Here is a 15855-nt window from a genome sequence, read left to right on the forward strand (position 1 = left end):
CAGCTTGGCGTCTGGGATGAGATTAATAGGGCAATCGTACTCCCTGTGCGGGGGCAAATCCTGAACTCCACTCTCAGAGAAGACATCCGAAAATTCAGAGAGAAAAGATGGTACAGTCTTAGTAGCAACCTCAGAAACAGATGTCGTGAGGCAATTCTCTCTGCAAAAGTCACTCCAACCATTTATTTGCCTTGCTTGCCAATCAATGGTGGGGTTATGTTTAGTGAGCCAGGGTAGCCCCAACACTAGAGGAGTCGGCAAACCGCTAAGGACGAAACATGACACATCCTCAACATGAGCATCACTCACAATTAAACGGATATTGTGAACTATGCCCTTTAATGACTTCTGAGAAAGTGGAGCGGAATCGATAGAAAACACAGGAATATCCTTTCTCAAAGCGCACACCTGGAAACCATGAGTTATCGCAAAGTGATTATCAATGAGATTAACCGCTGCTCCACTATCCACAAAAATCTCACAAAAAATGTTCTTGCTCTCTAGCGCCACCCTAGCCGGCAGGACAAAACGGGAACTACAAGCAAACGGAAAATCTTCAATTTCCGCCTCAATCCTGCCAATAGTAACAGACGGAACATTTTTCAAAGATTTTTTCCTCTTTGTTTCTTTATTATACCCAGAGAACTGCCTGAATCTCCTAGAGGGACAAATATTTGCCAAATGATTAATACCTCCACAACAAAAACAAACCCTCTCATGCGGGCTGAATCTTCTATTGTCAGAAGCAATCAACCCCAGCTGCATGGGCTCCTGCTCAGAAGGGGCTGACAGCGACTGAGACCCCTGCGCAGAGAATGGGACCGCTGCACAGTCCTGGGACCGAGTATGACAGGAAGGAGAGATCTCTCCTCTCTCTCTAAGACGCCTGTCAATACGAACGGCCTGAGACATAGCAGAGTCCAAAGAAATAGGCCTTTCATGAAAGGCAAATGCATCTTTCAATCCCTCTGAAAGACCATGGCAAAATTGACTTCGGAGTGCAGCATCATTCCAACCAGTATCAGCTGCCCAACTCCGAAATTCTGAGCAGTATATTTCTGCGGATTGTTTACCCTGGCATAGGAGACGTAGTCTAGACTCCGCCAGAGCAATACGATCCGGATCATCATATATCTGACCCAGGGCTAAAAAGAATTCATCCACTGAACGGAGGGGCCGTGCCCCCTCCGGCAGCGAAAAGGCCCAGGACTGAGCGTTACCCCTGAGCAGCGATATAATGATCCCCACCCTCCGTTCCTCATCACCAGAAGAATGGGGAAGAAGGCGAAAATGGAGTTTGCAAGCCTCTCTAAAACGCACAAAATTCTCACTACCCCCGGAGAACGTATCCGGGAGCGAGATCTTAGGCTCAGAACAAGCTCCATGAACGCAAGCTGAACCGGTCACTTGAAGCTGAGACAAAGTCTTACGGAGGTCAGCTACCTCCAATGAAAGACCCTGGAAGCGTTCAGCCAAAAGTGAAACCGGATCCATGCTTAAGACGGTTTTGGCGGCTTATAATGTCACGGAATGTGTACAGGTAACAAGGCAAAGCAACATGTATAAACGACTCGCTGGATCCAAAAACTAAGGAACCAAGGGAGACCCCTGCAGAAGACCTGGCACTTTCCCTGGCTGCTCAGCCTATGCAAAGATCCTAATGGTGGAGGTTTGCATATCCACGAACCTTGACTATAAAGCCCTGAGCACCCTACTATAGTGAGGGGACACGACCACCGGCTCCCTACACAAGACACGGAGGGAGTCAGGGTCATCTGGGATCCAGCAAACAGATATAAACATATAAAAGTACACTTAGCTTTGAAGCAAACAGGAGGACAGATCAGCGTGCACACACACTCCAGGAGGAAATATAAGCCGCCCAGAAAAGCATTCTGAGGAGGCATTTAAAGGGAAGCAATTAAGACATGACAGCTGAGAGAGGCTGACGAGAGGAGGAGCTGAATACCACAACACAGAAATTCAAGGAGGAGGTTCTGAAAGGCCTCTGTCAGAGCTTCTCAGCTGTCTGGTTGTGACAGTACCATCAGTAACTATACGTTTGGCATGTAAAAATTGACTTAATGCCAATGACTTAAATATCTATCTATCTATCTATCATAGACTTCTACTGAGCTTGTCACCTCCAGCAAGGAGAGAGAGCATGATATCCAAATGCTTCTCTCTGCGTATTCCAGGGATTGGTAGGGATCTCAGCACTAAGACCCCCACCAATTAAAAGCTTTAATTTGTCTCTATGCCAAAATTTGAATTTTTTTGAGCTTCTTGCCACTTTAGAAAAGGGGTGAAGCTTAGCAGAAGGGGAGGGTCTTTGTGCTGCCCACAGGATTTAATATAGCTCATGCCAGAAGCTGATGTAAGTTATAGCTGACGTCTACGCCAACCTCTAGCTGGTGTAGGATTCAGTTATTGATGCACAGAGTGCCAGAGATTGCATTTGCAGTACCCCAGAACAGAGGTATCTGTAAATGGTTAGCTATTTAATGTTCTGTAATGTTATTCCATGTATTGTATTGCTATGTATTGTGCCAGGGTTAACAGTCCTGGCTCAGCCCTTGCAGGAGGTTGGGTCAGGATCTAGGATCCACCTCCAGCTCAGTTAGATTAGTGTGGAGACTAGAGTTCATATAAAGAAGTAGCTGTTGCCTCAAGCTCACTCCTTAGGCCCAAAAAGCTAAAGAGATCTAATCACTTCATGAGAAGATAAGGAGTAGGACAAATGAGAGAACTAGGGAACCTAGAGTCAACATAGCCGAGCATTGGAGACAGTTAAGTAACCGGCTACCAAAAGCTGTTAAGAGTTTACTGCTGTGAGGGACACTGTTAAGATACCTTTCACACCAGGACATGATTTGTTCAGTCGTATCACTAAAACCCTGAATCCCACAGTGCACCCATATGAACACTTAACATCACGGATACCACAGCTACCATTAAGCAGCAGCCTCAGAACCAGGGTGTTCCCCTGAGGGAAGACAGGGTGCACCCTCCTTTCACTGCATGTCCCTAAGGAGCAACAGTGTAAGGAAAGCCACTGTGATTGGCTGTTACAGTTAGAGCCAATACCACTCCAATCTTCTACTCTAGGTCCTGAGCCGCTGCACATCTGCCTCTTAAAAAATTAGGCGCATCTAACTTTGACACACAGGGATCAAAACTGGTGTATGGGAACATCAGTCTTGATAAAAGTCCCTCAGTGACTCTGCAAAGTCACCATATAACCCAAAATGATTTAAAAATATGCCTAACATAAAAGCTTGAGTTAAACAATAAGCCATTAAGCAGAACAGAGATTTGATCTAGATAATGAGAAGTATTTTAAGAAAGTCAGAAAAAACTAAAAAATCACAAACAAAAGGAGTAACAGCTGGGGAAGGGATGGAATAGATGATGGGGATGTGAGGAGGAGGGAAAGAGATTTAGGCAAATAGATGCCCCAAGGGACTACCAAAAAAGGTAAAAAGTGAAATGAATGAGTGCAAGACGTGTAGTTAGATGCTGAAGGATGTTTCAAGGCAGCACCCCAAACAAGAAACAGTGCACGAGAAGTACACCAGGTCAATTGCAGGTTTTTGCTAAAGAGGTGAAAAAGATAAACAATAAATTGGTTATTTTTATGCGGAAACAAAACTGGAGGCGAAGTCGCTCTTACTTCCGGTACTTTCAATTCAACACACCATCCGCAATTGGTCAAAGGCTGTACACCATCTCTATTTATATGTAATTGTATATGCCTTTATTTATGCTCTTGAAAAGGTGATTCACCCTTAAACACATCGAGCTCTTTGGTCCTTGAATAAAAGACTTGTACACATTCTTTGAAGCACTGGTGAAATTCTTGGTATAACAGAAGCCATACAAACATCTGATAACCAACCGCGGAGGGGGAATAGAAGGTACAGGTTAGAGATGAATGAATTTCTCAAAAATTCGATTTGGCCGGTTTGCCGAATTTTTCGAAAAAATTTGGTTCGATCCGAATTTATTTGTGGTGTATCACTTTTAAAAAAAATGCTATTTCCTGGCTACAGAGAGCCTTTATAGTGGTGTAGAACACTGTGCCTTGCAGTAACAGACATAGCGAGTCTGCTGTGGTAGTGAAACAATACTGTGAGTCAGTATGACATGCAGATGACAGGAGTCGCTCTTAGAATCACTGCACACTTCACTTATTTGGGCAGTTAAGGGACCAAAACTCACCAAATAACTCAAGTGTGAACTCAGCCTTACAGGTCAATGTTAGCGTCAAGAAGCAGCGCACTCCTTTTACACCATTGGCAGCTGATTCCACATAGATGTCTACATAACCTGTTCTATTAAACGCTTATACAAGTAGAACAACCCCGACAGAGTGGAAAGGGTGTCAGAAGTAAGTTTGTGTTGATGTCACTGATTATTTTGCTCTTCCTCTGATCCGTCAGAACAATAACCCCCAGAAAATAGATCCTGTCTGTGGAGCATCTGCCTTTACTCGGTCAGCCTTTGGTCAGTAATCCATCAGTATTGCTAAAGCCCCCAAAAAACAGGAGTGGGTTCAAAACAGAGATGACACGTGAATGGAATATTTGCATGTCTGTGTTTTGTACCCACTCCTGCTTTTGGCTACCAAATCATAAGCCAATTCTGATGCAAAATAGGGACCATGTTATGCAGCCCTTACAGTTGTTACATAGACAGGATCCGTTGTGCGTCTCATTATTCCTTTTTTCTTACCGATCACAAGAAGGGACAAATAAATGTCAGCCAGGACGAAAGGCAAAATAGTGGCCCAGTCAAGAAGTTGGGAGGGTGGGAACATGAAGAGAAGTCCACAGAGTGGCCCTATGACATAGTGGTTAGGTAAAAACAGCATGAGGAGACCACAGAGTGGTCCAATGACAGAGTCTGGAGGTGGCAGCAGCATCAGGAGGAGGCCACAGAGTGGCGCACTGACAGTGTGAAGGTGGTGGCAGCATCAGGAAGCCAGAGTGGCACAATGACAGAATGTGGAGGTGGTGGCAGCAGCTGTATCAGGAGGAGGCCACAGGGTGGCACAATGACAGAGCATTAAGGTGGCAGCATCATCATCAGGAGGCCACAGAGTGGCACAATGTCAGAGTAGAGGTGGCGGCAGAAGCAGCAGCATGAGTAGACCACAGAGTGGCACAATGACAGAGTGTGGAGGTGGCAGCAGCAGCATCAGGAGGAAAACACAGGAAGGCACAATGACAGAGTGTGGAGGTGGCAGCATCATCATCAGGAGGCCACAGAGTGGCACAATGACAGTGTGAAGGTGGCGGCAGCATCAGGAAGACAGAGTGGCACAATAACAGAATGTGGAGGTGGCGGCAGAAGTATCAGGTGAAGGCCACAGGGTGGCACAATGACAGTGTGGAGGTGGCAGTAGCAGCAGCATCAGGAGACCACAGAGTGGCACAATGACAGAGTGTGGAGGTAGCAACAGCAGCAGTATCTGGAGGAGGCCACAGGTTGGCACAATGACAGAGTGTGGAAGGGGCAGCAGCATCAGGAGACCACAGAGTGGCAAGTTGACAGAATGTGGAGGTGGCAGCAGCATCAGGAGGCCACATAGTGGCAAGGAGAAATAGTGTGGAGGTGGCAGCAGCATCAGGAAACCACAGAGTGGCAAGGTGACATAGTGTGGAGGTGGCAGCAGCATCATCAGGAGGCCACAGAGTGGCACAATGACAGAGTGGAGGTGGCAGCAGAAGCAGCAGCAAGAGTAGACCACAGAGGGGCACAATGACAGAGTGTGGAGGTGGCAGTAGCATCATTAGGAGGCCACAGATTGGCACAATGAAAGAGTGTGAAGGTGGCGGCAGCAGCATCAGGAGGAGGCCACAGGGTGGCACAATTACAGTATGGAGGTGGCAGCAGCAGCATCAGGAGGCGACAAAGTGGCAAGGTGACAAAATGTGGAGATGGCAGCAGCATCAGGAGACCACAGAGTGGCAAGGTGACATAGTGTGGAGGTGGCAGCAGCATCAGGATACCACAGAGTGGCAAGGTAACAGAGTGTGGAGGTGGCAGCAGCATCATCAGGAGGCCACAGAGTGGCACAATTACAGAGCGGAGGTGGCAGCAGAAGCATGAGTAGACCACAGAGTGGCACAATGACAGAGTGTGGAGGTAGCACCAGCAGCAGTATCTGGAAGAGGACACAGGTTGGCACAATGACAGAGTGTGGAAGGGGCAGCAGCATCAGGAGACCACAGAGTGGCAAGGTGACAGAATGTGGAGGTGGCAGCAGCATCAGGAGGCCACATAGTGGCAAGGTGACATAGTGTGGAGGTGGCAGCAGCATCAAGAAACCACAGAGTGGCAAGGTGACAGAGTGTGGAGGTGGCAGCAGCATAATCAGGAGGCCACAGAGTGGCACAATGACAGAGTGTTGAGGTGGCAACAGTAGCAGCATCAGGAGGAGGTCACAGTTTGGCACACTGACAGAGTGTGGAGGTGGCAGTGGCATCATCAGGAGGCCACATAGTGGCAAAATGACAGAGTGTGGAGGTGGCGGCTGCAGCATCAGGAGGAGGCCACATAGTGGCACAATTACAGTATTGAGGTGTCAGCAGCAGCATCAGGAGGCCACAGAGTGGCAAGGTGACATAGTATGGAAGTGGCAGCAACATCAAGACACTGTCATGGTCTTACCTTCGTTTGACATGTGCTGGCGGCCATCTTGGTTTCTGGGTTTCTTGTAGCCTCCCACCCTGCGGCTTCTCCTTCCCACTGGGAGGAGCTGGATGCCTAGCTCATATATATAGAAGGTCTGTGGCTTCAGTTCCTTGCTTGGTCCTCCTGTGTTCACATGCTTCTAAGACTGCTGCTGCTTCTGGTTCCTGATCCTGGCCTCGTCTGACTACCCCGTTGGTTCCTGATCCTGGCTTCGTCTGACTACCCCGTTGGTTCCTGATCCTGGCTTCGTCTGACTACCCCGTTGGTTCCTGATCCTGGCTTCGTCTGACCACCCTCCTGGTTCCTGACCTCTGTCTACGCAAGACCCTGCTTCGGTTTAGCCATCCGTTTGGACTTTTGCTACGGCTTGATTTCCAATAAAGCCTTCTTATTTCCACTCATCTCTGTTGTACGTCTGGTTCATGGTTCCATGACATTAGGACCAAGCCATGAATTCTGACGGTACAGGGCCATCCTCGCTACCTACGCTGGTTGCCAGACTTGATCAGCAGGATCACCTGTTGGGACGGTTCGCTGTGGCGTTGCAAACCCTGCTTGAACGCACGGCTCATTTCGCTTCCGTTGCCGATGGGTCGGTTGTCGCTCCTGGGCCCGCTCCTACTGCCGCCCCGGTTGTTGCGCCAGAGTCTACCCCGACACCTGTTGCTGCGCCTGCGGTGTCTCGGGGTATGACCGGTTCTGCCCCCCTTCCACAGCGCTTAGGGGGAGAGCCAACTCAGTGCCGAGGTTTCCTTAACCAGGTGGGCATTTATTTCGAGTTGCTGCCACATGCCTTTCCTACTGAGAGATCAAAGGTGGGCTTCTTGATCTCGCTGCTCTCGGACAAGGCCTTGGCCTGGGCCAGCCCTTTATGGGAGAACAACAATCCGGTGGTTGCCGAGTTTTCCGGTTTTGTTGCTTCTCTTCGGAAGGTATTCGATGTGCCGGCTCGTGCTGCCTCTGCTGCGAAGCTCCTTATGTCCATCAGACAGGGTTCACGATCCGTAGCTGAATACGCCATTGAGTTTCGTACCCTGGCAGCAGAGGTGGGCTGAAATAATGAGGCTCTGGTCGCTGCTTTCTCTCATGGTCTCTCGGATGCCTTGAAGGATGAGGTTGCAGCTAAGGACCTACCAGTGGAGCTCGAGTCTCTTATTTCTTTCCTGATTTTGATTGACACCAGACTCAGGGAGAGACCTTCCTTTAAGGAGAGCCTGCGGAGGTCTCCTAACAGATTGGCGCCTACGTTTGCTGTCCCACCCGTGCCTCCCTCTCCTCCCACGCCTCCTGGGGATGACTTGTCTGGGGGTGAACCCATGCAGCGGGGGTTTGCTCGCCTGTCCGAGGGGGAGAGGGCACTCCGGAGACGCGAGGGCCGATGCATGTACTGTGGTCTCGGTGGGCATTTTCGGTTGGCATGTCCGAACCGTCCTGGAGAACGCTCGCACCTGAGGTCCTGTCGGGGGCAGATCTTGGGTGGAGTCTCCTCGTCCCCGGTTTTCCGTGTTGACAAACCACTGATCACGGTTGTCCTCTCCTGGGTCGGGGGCTCGGTGACGACCCAGGCGTTGGTGGACTCTGGTGCTGGTGGTTTGTTCATTGATAGAGTGTTCGTTGCCGCCAATTCCATTCCTCTGCAGCCTCGAGGTTCCCCACTGGCTCTTGAGGCGATAGACGGCAGACCCCTTCTGCCGCCACACGTGACTCATGAGACCCTTCCAGTGGGGATAGCCATTGGTGCCGTTCACAGAGAGTCGGTCTGTCTCCAGGTTATTTCGTCTCCACACTACTCGGTGGTCTTGGGGTACCCCTGGCTCCAGAAGCATAATCCGACTTTCGATTGGAGATCGGTCGAGATCCTCTCGTGGTCACCGCAGTGTGGGGTTAGTTGCATCCATGGGCCTGTCAAGTTGCTGTGTACTTCCTCGGACTCTCTGTTGCCTCCTGAATACGAAGAGTACCGGGATGTATTCGATAAGGTGCGCGCGGTTGCCCTACCTCCGCACCGCCCATACGATTGTGCCATAGAGTTACAATCCGGTGCCGTTCCTCCTCGTGGCAAAGTCTATCCACTGTCGGTAGCGGAGAATGAGGCCATGGAGGAGTACGTGAGGGAGGCGCTTTCACGCGGACACATTCGCAAATCCTCGTCCCCGGCAGGGGCTGGATTTTTCTTTGTGAAAAAGAAGGGCGGTGAGTTGAGGCCTTGCATCGATTACAGGGGTCTCAATCGCATCACGATCAAGAACGCTTACCCGATACCCTTGATTTCCGAGCTGTTCGATCGCCTCAAAGGGGCCACGGTCTTTACCAAACTCGACCTGAGGGCGGCATATAACCTGGTAAGGATCAAGGCGGGCGATGAGTGGAAGACCGCGTTTAACACCAGGACCGGTCATTATGAATCCTTGGTTATGCCCTTTGGGTTGTGCAATGCGCCCGCAGTCTTCCAGGAATTCATCAACGATGTTTTCCGTGACCTGTTGCAGCAGTGTGTGGTGGTCTATTTGGATGACATCTTGGTATATTCTGAATCCATGGAGGCCCACATTATGGATGTCAGACGAGTGTTGCAACGGTTACGAGAGAACAGGCTGTTCGGTAAGCTTGAGAAATGCGAATTTCACCGATCCCAGGTAACCTTCTTAGGTTACATCATTTCCGCTGAGGGGTTCTCCATGGATCCTGAGAAGGTTTCGGCTGTCTTACAGTGGCCCCAGCCCAGTGGTCTCCGTGCCCTGCAGCGCTTTTTGGGCTTCGCCAATTATTATCGGAAGTTCATCAGGGACTTTTCCATGCTAGCCAAGCCTCTCACGGATCTGACCAGGAAGGGCAGTAATTTCCAGGTCTGGCCGCCCGAGGCCATCCGAGCTTTTGAGGCTCTAAAGTCCGCCTTTGTGTCGGCTCCGATTCTGTCGCATCCCAACCCTGGGTTGCCCTTTGTCCTCGAGGTGGACGCGTCTAAAACGGGAGTAGGCGCCCTTCTGTCTCAGCGTAGAACACCAGAGGGTCCTCTGCTTCCCTGTGGGTTTTACTCCCGGAAACTGTCTTCCGCGGAGTGCAACTATCAGATTGGTGACAGGGAGTTATTGGCCATCGTGCAGGCCCTTAAAGAATGGAGGCACTTGCTCGAGGGCTCGGTGGTTCCGGTTCTAATCCTGACGGACCACAAGAATCTGACCTACCTTTCTGAGGCCAAGAGATTGACACCACGTCAGGCCAGATGGGCTCTGTTCTTGTCACGTTTTAATTACGTGGTCTCCTACCTACCCGGTTCCAAGAACATCAGAGCGGATGCCTTATCACGGCAGTACTCCGAGCTGTCCGGGGAGGAGTCGATTCCGACTTCGGTCATACCTCCGAATCAGATCCTGGCCGCCATTCGCACCAGCCTGACCTCTCCCCTGGGTGAGCAGATTTTGGCGGCTCAATCTGGTGCTCCCTCTGGGAGACCCAACGGCAGGTGTTTTGTGCCTGAGGAGTTGCGCACTCGGTTGTTGCGAACCTACCATAACTCCAAGGCCGCGGGGCATCCTGGAAAGAACCAGCTGTCCTGGGCTGTTTCACGTCTGTTCTGGTGGCCTTCTCTACGTTCCGACATCGCCGCATATGTAGCGGCATGCTCCGTTTGTGCCCAGAAAAAGTCCCCTCGGCACCTTCCGTTGGGCCTTTTGCAACCCATAGCCACCGGGGAGCGCCCATGGTCACACCTGGGGATAGATTTCATTGTGGACCTCCCTGCATCCCGAGGCCATACGGTCATTCTCATGATTGTGGACCGGTTTTCCAAAATGTGCCACTGTGTTCCTCTCAAAAAAGTTACCCTCTGCACAAGAGTTGGCCACGATTTTCGCCAGGGAGGTCTTCCGGTTGCACGGTTTGCCCAAGGAGATTGTGTCGGATCGGGGGAGTCAGTTTGTGTCCAGGTTCTGGCGCGCCTTTTGCTCCCAGTTGGGGATTCATCTCTCTTTCTCCTCGGCCTACCACCCTCAGTCCAATGGGGCCGCAGAACGATCTAATCAGGCCTTGGAGCAATTCCTTCGTTGCTATGTCTCCGATCACCAAGACAATTGGGTTGACCTCCTGCCTTGGGCTGAGTTTGCCAGGAACACGGCGGTGAACTCTTCCTCTGGGACGTCTCCCTTCATGGCCAATTATGGGTTCCAACCTGCCGTGTTACCGGAGGTATTCTCTCCCCAGGATACTCCGGCTGTGGAGGATCACCTTTCCGTCCTACGTGCTTCTTGGGTACAGATCCAGAGGTCCCTTGAGGTCTCTGCGCAGCGCCAGAGACTCCAGGCTGATCGCAGACGAGCGCCGCTCCTTCCTACCAGGTCGGAGACCGTGTATGGTTGTCCACCCGCAACCTCAACCTTCGAGTGCCCACTCCCAAGCTGGCGCCTCGCTTTGTTGGTCCCTTCCGAGTGCTTCGCAGGGTAAACCCGGTAGCCTATGCCCTTGCGCTTCCTCCTGGCATGCGGATCTCCAACGTGTTTCATGTCTCCCTGTTGAAGCCGTTGGTGTGTAATCGTTTCACTTCCTCGGTTCCTCGGCCCCGTCCGGTCCAAGTGGGCAATCATGAGGAATATGAGGTGAGCAATATCCTGGACTCACGACTGGTCCGCGGTCGGTTGCAGTTTTTGGTCCATTGGCGTGGTTATGGTCCAGAGGAGCGTTCCTGGGTTCCCTCCGCAGATGTCCATGCTCCTGCTTTGCTCCGAGCCTTCCACGCACGCTTCCCTCAGAAACCGTTCCTTACTCCGCGGAGGAGGGGCCCTTGAGGGGGAGGTACTGTCATGGTCTTACCTTCGTTTGACATGTGCTGGCGGCCATCTTGGTTTCTGGGTTTCTTGTAGCCTCCCACCCTGCGGCTTCTCCTTCCCACTGGGAGGAGCTGGATGCCTAGCTCATATATATAGAAGGTCTGTGGCTTCAGTTCCTTGCTTGGTCCTCCTGTGTTCACATGCTTCTAAGACTGCTGCTGCTTCTGGTTCCTGATCCTGGCCTCGTCTGACTACCCCGTTGGTTCCTGATCCTGGCTTCGTCTGACTACCCCGTTGGTTCCTGATCCTGGCTTCGTCTGACTACCCCGTTGGTTCCTGATCCTGGCTTCGTCTGACCACCCTCCTGGTTCCTGACCTCTGTCTACGCAAGACCCTGCTTCGGTTTAGCCATCCGTTTGGACTTTTGCTACGGCTTGATTTCCAATAAAGCCTTCTTATTTCCACTCATCTCTGTTGTACGTCTGGTTCATGGTTCCATGACAGACACCACAGAGTGGCAAGGTGACATAGTGTGGAGGTGTCACGGTCATATTGTTGTTCGACTGTGACACGGTTGCCATGCAGACTGGTTGCCAGTGGCAACGTGTGGTTGTCGGTTTGCACGTGCATTTCCCCTTTAAGGTGTGTCTTCCTGCGGTTTGGTGAGGGAGGGGTTAATCATCTAGCTAGTGGGAATTTAGACTTGTCCTGGGTGTGGCCACTAGCTTGACTTTATCTGTGGCTTCCTGTCTGGGGGCAGTTGTACTCCAGCCTTGTTTGGTGATGCAACTCTGCTCCTTTCCTGGGTGATTCTGCGCAGTCCTTGAGGGCCACCTTGTTGGACATAAATTGTCTTCCATTTGTATGCTCCTTATACCCTACTTCCCTTGTTGTATGTTTGGTGTGGGTTGATGTAATGGGTGTGTTGTACATCTTGATTGTTGTTACATGTCTGGGATGTTGTTGGTGTTTGTCCCTGCATGTATGTAAGATGTTTTCCCTGTGTGTTGTGTCCCCCAGAAAGGGGGTTGAACCACTAGCCTGTATGCAGCGCTGCCTGGGGCTGCCATGCACTTTGCGGCATGGGGGACCTGGCGGATTCTGGTGTGCTGGATACCTGTGTGACTTGCTGGTACGGCGTCCTGTTTGGTGTTAGGGCTCCTGTACGTATGCACGGGTTCCAGTCGTGGAGACTCTGGCAGGAAAGTGTGTTGTCTTGTGTTCTTACCTTCCGATCCTCTTGCTGTGTATTGTCTCTCCTTTTCCAAGCTATTAGGTCTTTAGATACTCTTGTTCTTCCGTGTCTTGGATGAACAGGATGTCTCTCCCCTACTCCTATCTGAGGGATTATCAGGGCAACTCAGGGTCCCAGGTTTCCAGGGTATGAGCCGTCCTACTGTCAGGGTCCGCTCATAGGGTGAGGAGTTAGGGAGAGGATTATGGACGCTACAGGAGGTGACCTGCTTCCCTTTTCCTGGCTTCTTGGTCTAGCAGCTATCTTTTATCTTTTAGAAGACCACAGAGTGGCAAGGTGACATAGTGTGGAGGTGGCAGCAGCATCAGCAGAACACAGAGTTACCAGGTGACAGAGTGTGGAGGTGGGTGGCAATATCAGTACCAGCTGAAGATGGTGGGTGAAAGAAGGAGCACTTGGCATCAGATATGTGGCATCAGGCAGTGGCAGCATCAGAATAGTAGCTGACGCAAGTAGCCAGAAGAAAATGATATCTTTTGTCAAAGTGTTTGTGTGGCATAATGGTTGATATAGTCTGATGGATCATTCATTGGTGGGTGGAAATCCTGGCTTATCCACGCCTGATTCATCTTGACAAAGGTCAGTCTCTCCACATTGTGGGTGGACAGGCTAGTTCTTCTTGGGGTAACTATGGCCCCCGCCGCACTAAAAACCTGCTCTGATGCTGCACTATTGGCCGGGCAGGACAGCTTTTCCAGGGCAAACTTTGCCAGCTGCGGCCACAAATCCAGTTTGGCTGCCTAGTCATCAGGCGGATCTTCAATGTGGGGTGGCAGGGTGCTGTCAAAGTATGCCATCACCTGCTGGTTCAGGTCCTGCTCCAGGTCTGCTGGTGAGTACTTTCTTCACTAGGCGGTGAAGAAAGCTGCTAATCAGCGACTCTAGACTCAAGTTGCTGCTGATGGAGCTGGAACTGCTCCTACCCCCCACCCTGCCACAGCAGCCATGGCAGAGGAACGTTAGTGCAGAGGGCCCCCCCCCTCCCCGCCCTGCCACCCCACATTGATAGTGTAGCATCAGAGCAGGTTTTTAGGGCGGCGGGGGCCATAGTTACCCAAAGAAGAACTAGCCCGTCCAAGGAAACTAAAACAAGGAATTACCAAATTAAAAACTAAAGAAGGGAGGTATATGGAAGAAGATAAAGAACTAGCTGACTGCCTCAATGAATACTTCTGTTCAGTTTTCACAAAGGAAATTGAAGAAGGACCTAAGTTAGGAAAGAATGAATCTAAAGACCGCGAAAGACTAATGAATCTTTTGACGCATGTGTCTTTATAGAGGAAGAGGTTCTAAGTCAACTGTCAGCGGTGAACTAGCAAAACCATTAACAGATTTATTTAACCAATCACTGACAACAGAAGTCGTCCCAGAAGATTGGAAATTAGCAAATGTTGTGCCCATTCACAAGAAAGGTAGTAGGGAGGAATCGGGCAACTATAGGCCAGTAAGCCTGACATCAATAGTGGGGAAATTAATGGAAACCATACTTAAGGAGAGGATTGTGGACCATCTAAAATCCCATGGATTGGAAGATGAAAAACAGCATGGGTTTACTTCAGGGAGATCATGTCAAACTAATCTTATTGATTTTTTTGATTGGGTGACTAAAATAATAGATGGAGGAGGTGCAGTAGACATTGCTTATCTAGACTTTAGTAAGGCTTTTGATACTGTCCCACATAGAAGGCTTATCAATAATGTGCAGTCATTGGGCTTGGACTCCCATATTGTTGAATGGATTAGGCAGTGGCTGAGGGACAGGCAACAGAGGGTTGTAGTCAATAGAGTATATTCAGACCAAAGTCTTGTTACCAGTGGGGTTCCTCAGGGATCTGTTCTGGGACCCATATTGTTTAATATCTTTATCAGCAAAATTGCAGAAGGCCTCAATGGTAAGGTGTGTCTTTTTGCTGATGACACAAAGATTTGTAACAGGGTTGATGTTCCTGGAGGGATACACCAAATGGAAAAGAACTTAGGAAAACTAGAGGAATGGTCAAAAATCTGGCAACTAAAATTTAATGTTGATAAGTGCAAGATAATGCACCTGGGACGTAAAAACACAAGAGCAGAATATAAAATCAGTGATGCAGTCCTAACCTCAGTATCTGAGGAAAGGGATTTAGGGATCATTATTTCAGAAGACTTAAAGGTAGGCAGAAAATGTCATAGAGCATCAGGAAATGCTAGCAGAATATAGGGAGAGGAATTACCAGCAGAAAGAGGGAGGTGCTCCCGCTCTACAGAGCACTAGTGAGACCTCATTTGGAGTATTGTGCTCAGTACTGGAGACCATATCTCCAGAAGGATATTGATACTTTGGAGAGAGTTCAGAGCTACTAAACTGGTACATGGATTGCAGGATAAAACTTACCAGGAAAGATTAAAGGACCTTAACATGTATAGCTCGGAAGAAAGACGAGACAGAGGGGATATGATAGAAACTTTTAAATACATAAAGGGAATCAACAAGGTAAAAGAGGAAATAATATTTAAAAGAAGAAAAACTGCTACAAGAGGACATAGTTTTAAATTAGAGGGGCAAAGGTTTAAAAGTAATATCAGGAAGTATTACTTTACTGAGAGAGTAGTGGATGCATGGAATAGCCTTCCTGCAGAAGTGGTAGCTGCAAATACAGTGGAGGAGTTTAAGCATGCATGGGATAGGCATAAGGCCATCCTTCATATAAGATAGGTACATGTGGTATGCTGGAGGGCCACTGAGAATTGTCCCGGCAGTAGAGGCTGAGGACACGGTGGAGGATGAGGAGGCAGAGGCGGAAGTGGTGTCACCTGGCCGTTGCTGGTGTGGCATTGTCCCTGACCGTAGTTACAGCTCCACATGTCGGAGCTGCCGTGCACTTTGGCAGACACCAACAGGCTCAAGGACTGGCCCACCTTCTGTTCTACATACGTGTGCAGGGCTGGTACTGCCTTTTTGGCAAAGAAATGACTGCTTGGGACTCTCCACCTCGACTCGGCACAAGCCATCAGTTGTCTGAAAGGTGTAGAGTTCACCACTTGGAAAGGGAGGGACTGCAGCACAAGGAACTTGGCCAGGAGCATATTCAGCTTCTGCGCCGTTGGATGAGTGCATGCATACTGTTGTCTGCATGTTGGAGGAGCAGGAGCATCAGG

Source organism: Bufo gargarizans, chromosome 4, assembly GCF_014858855.1.
Source record: "Bufo gargarizans isolate SCDJY-AF-19 chromosome 4, ASM1485885v1, whole genome shotgun sequence".
NCBI lineage: Eukaryota > Metazoa > Chordata > Amphibia > Anura > Bufonidae > Bufo > Bufo gargarizans.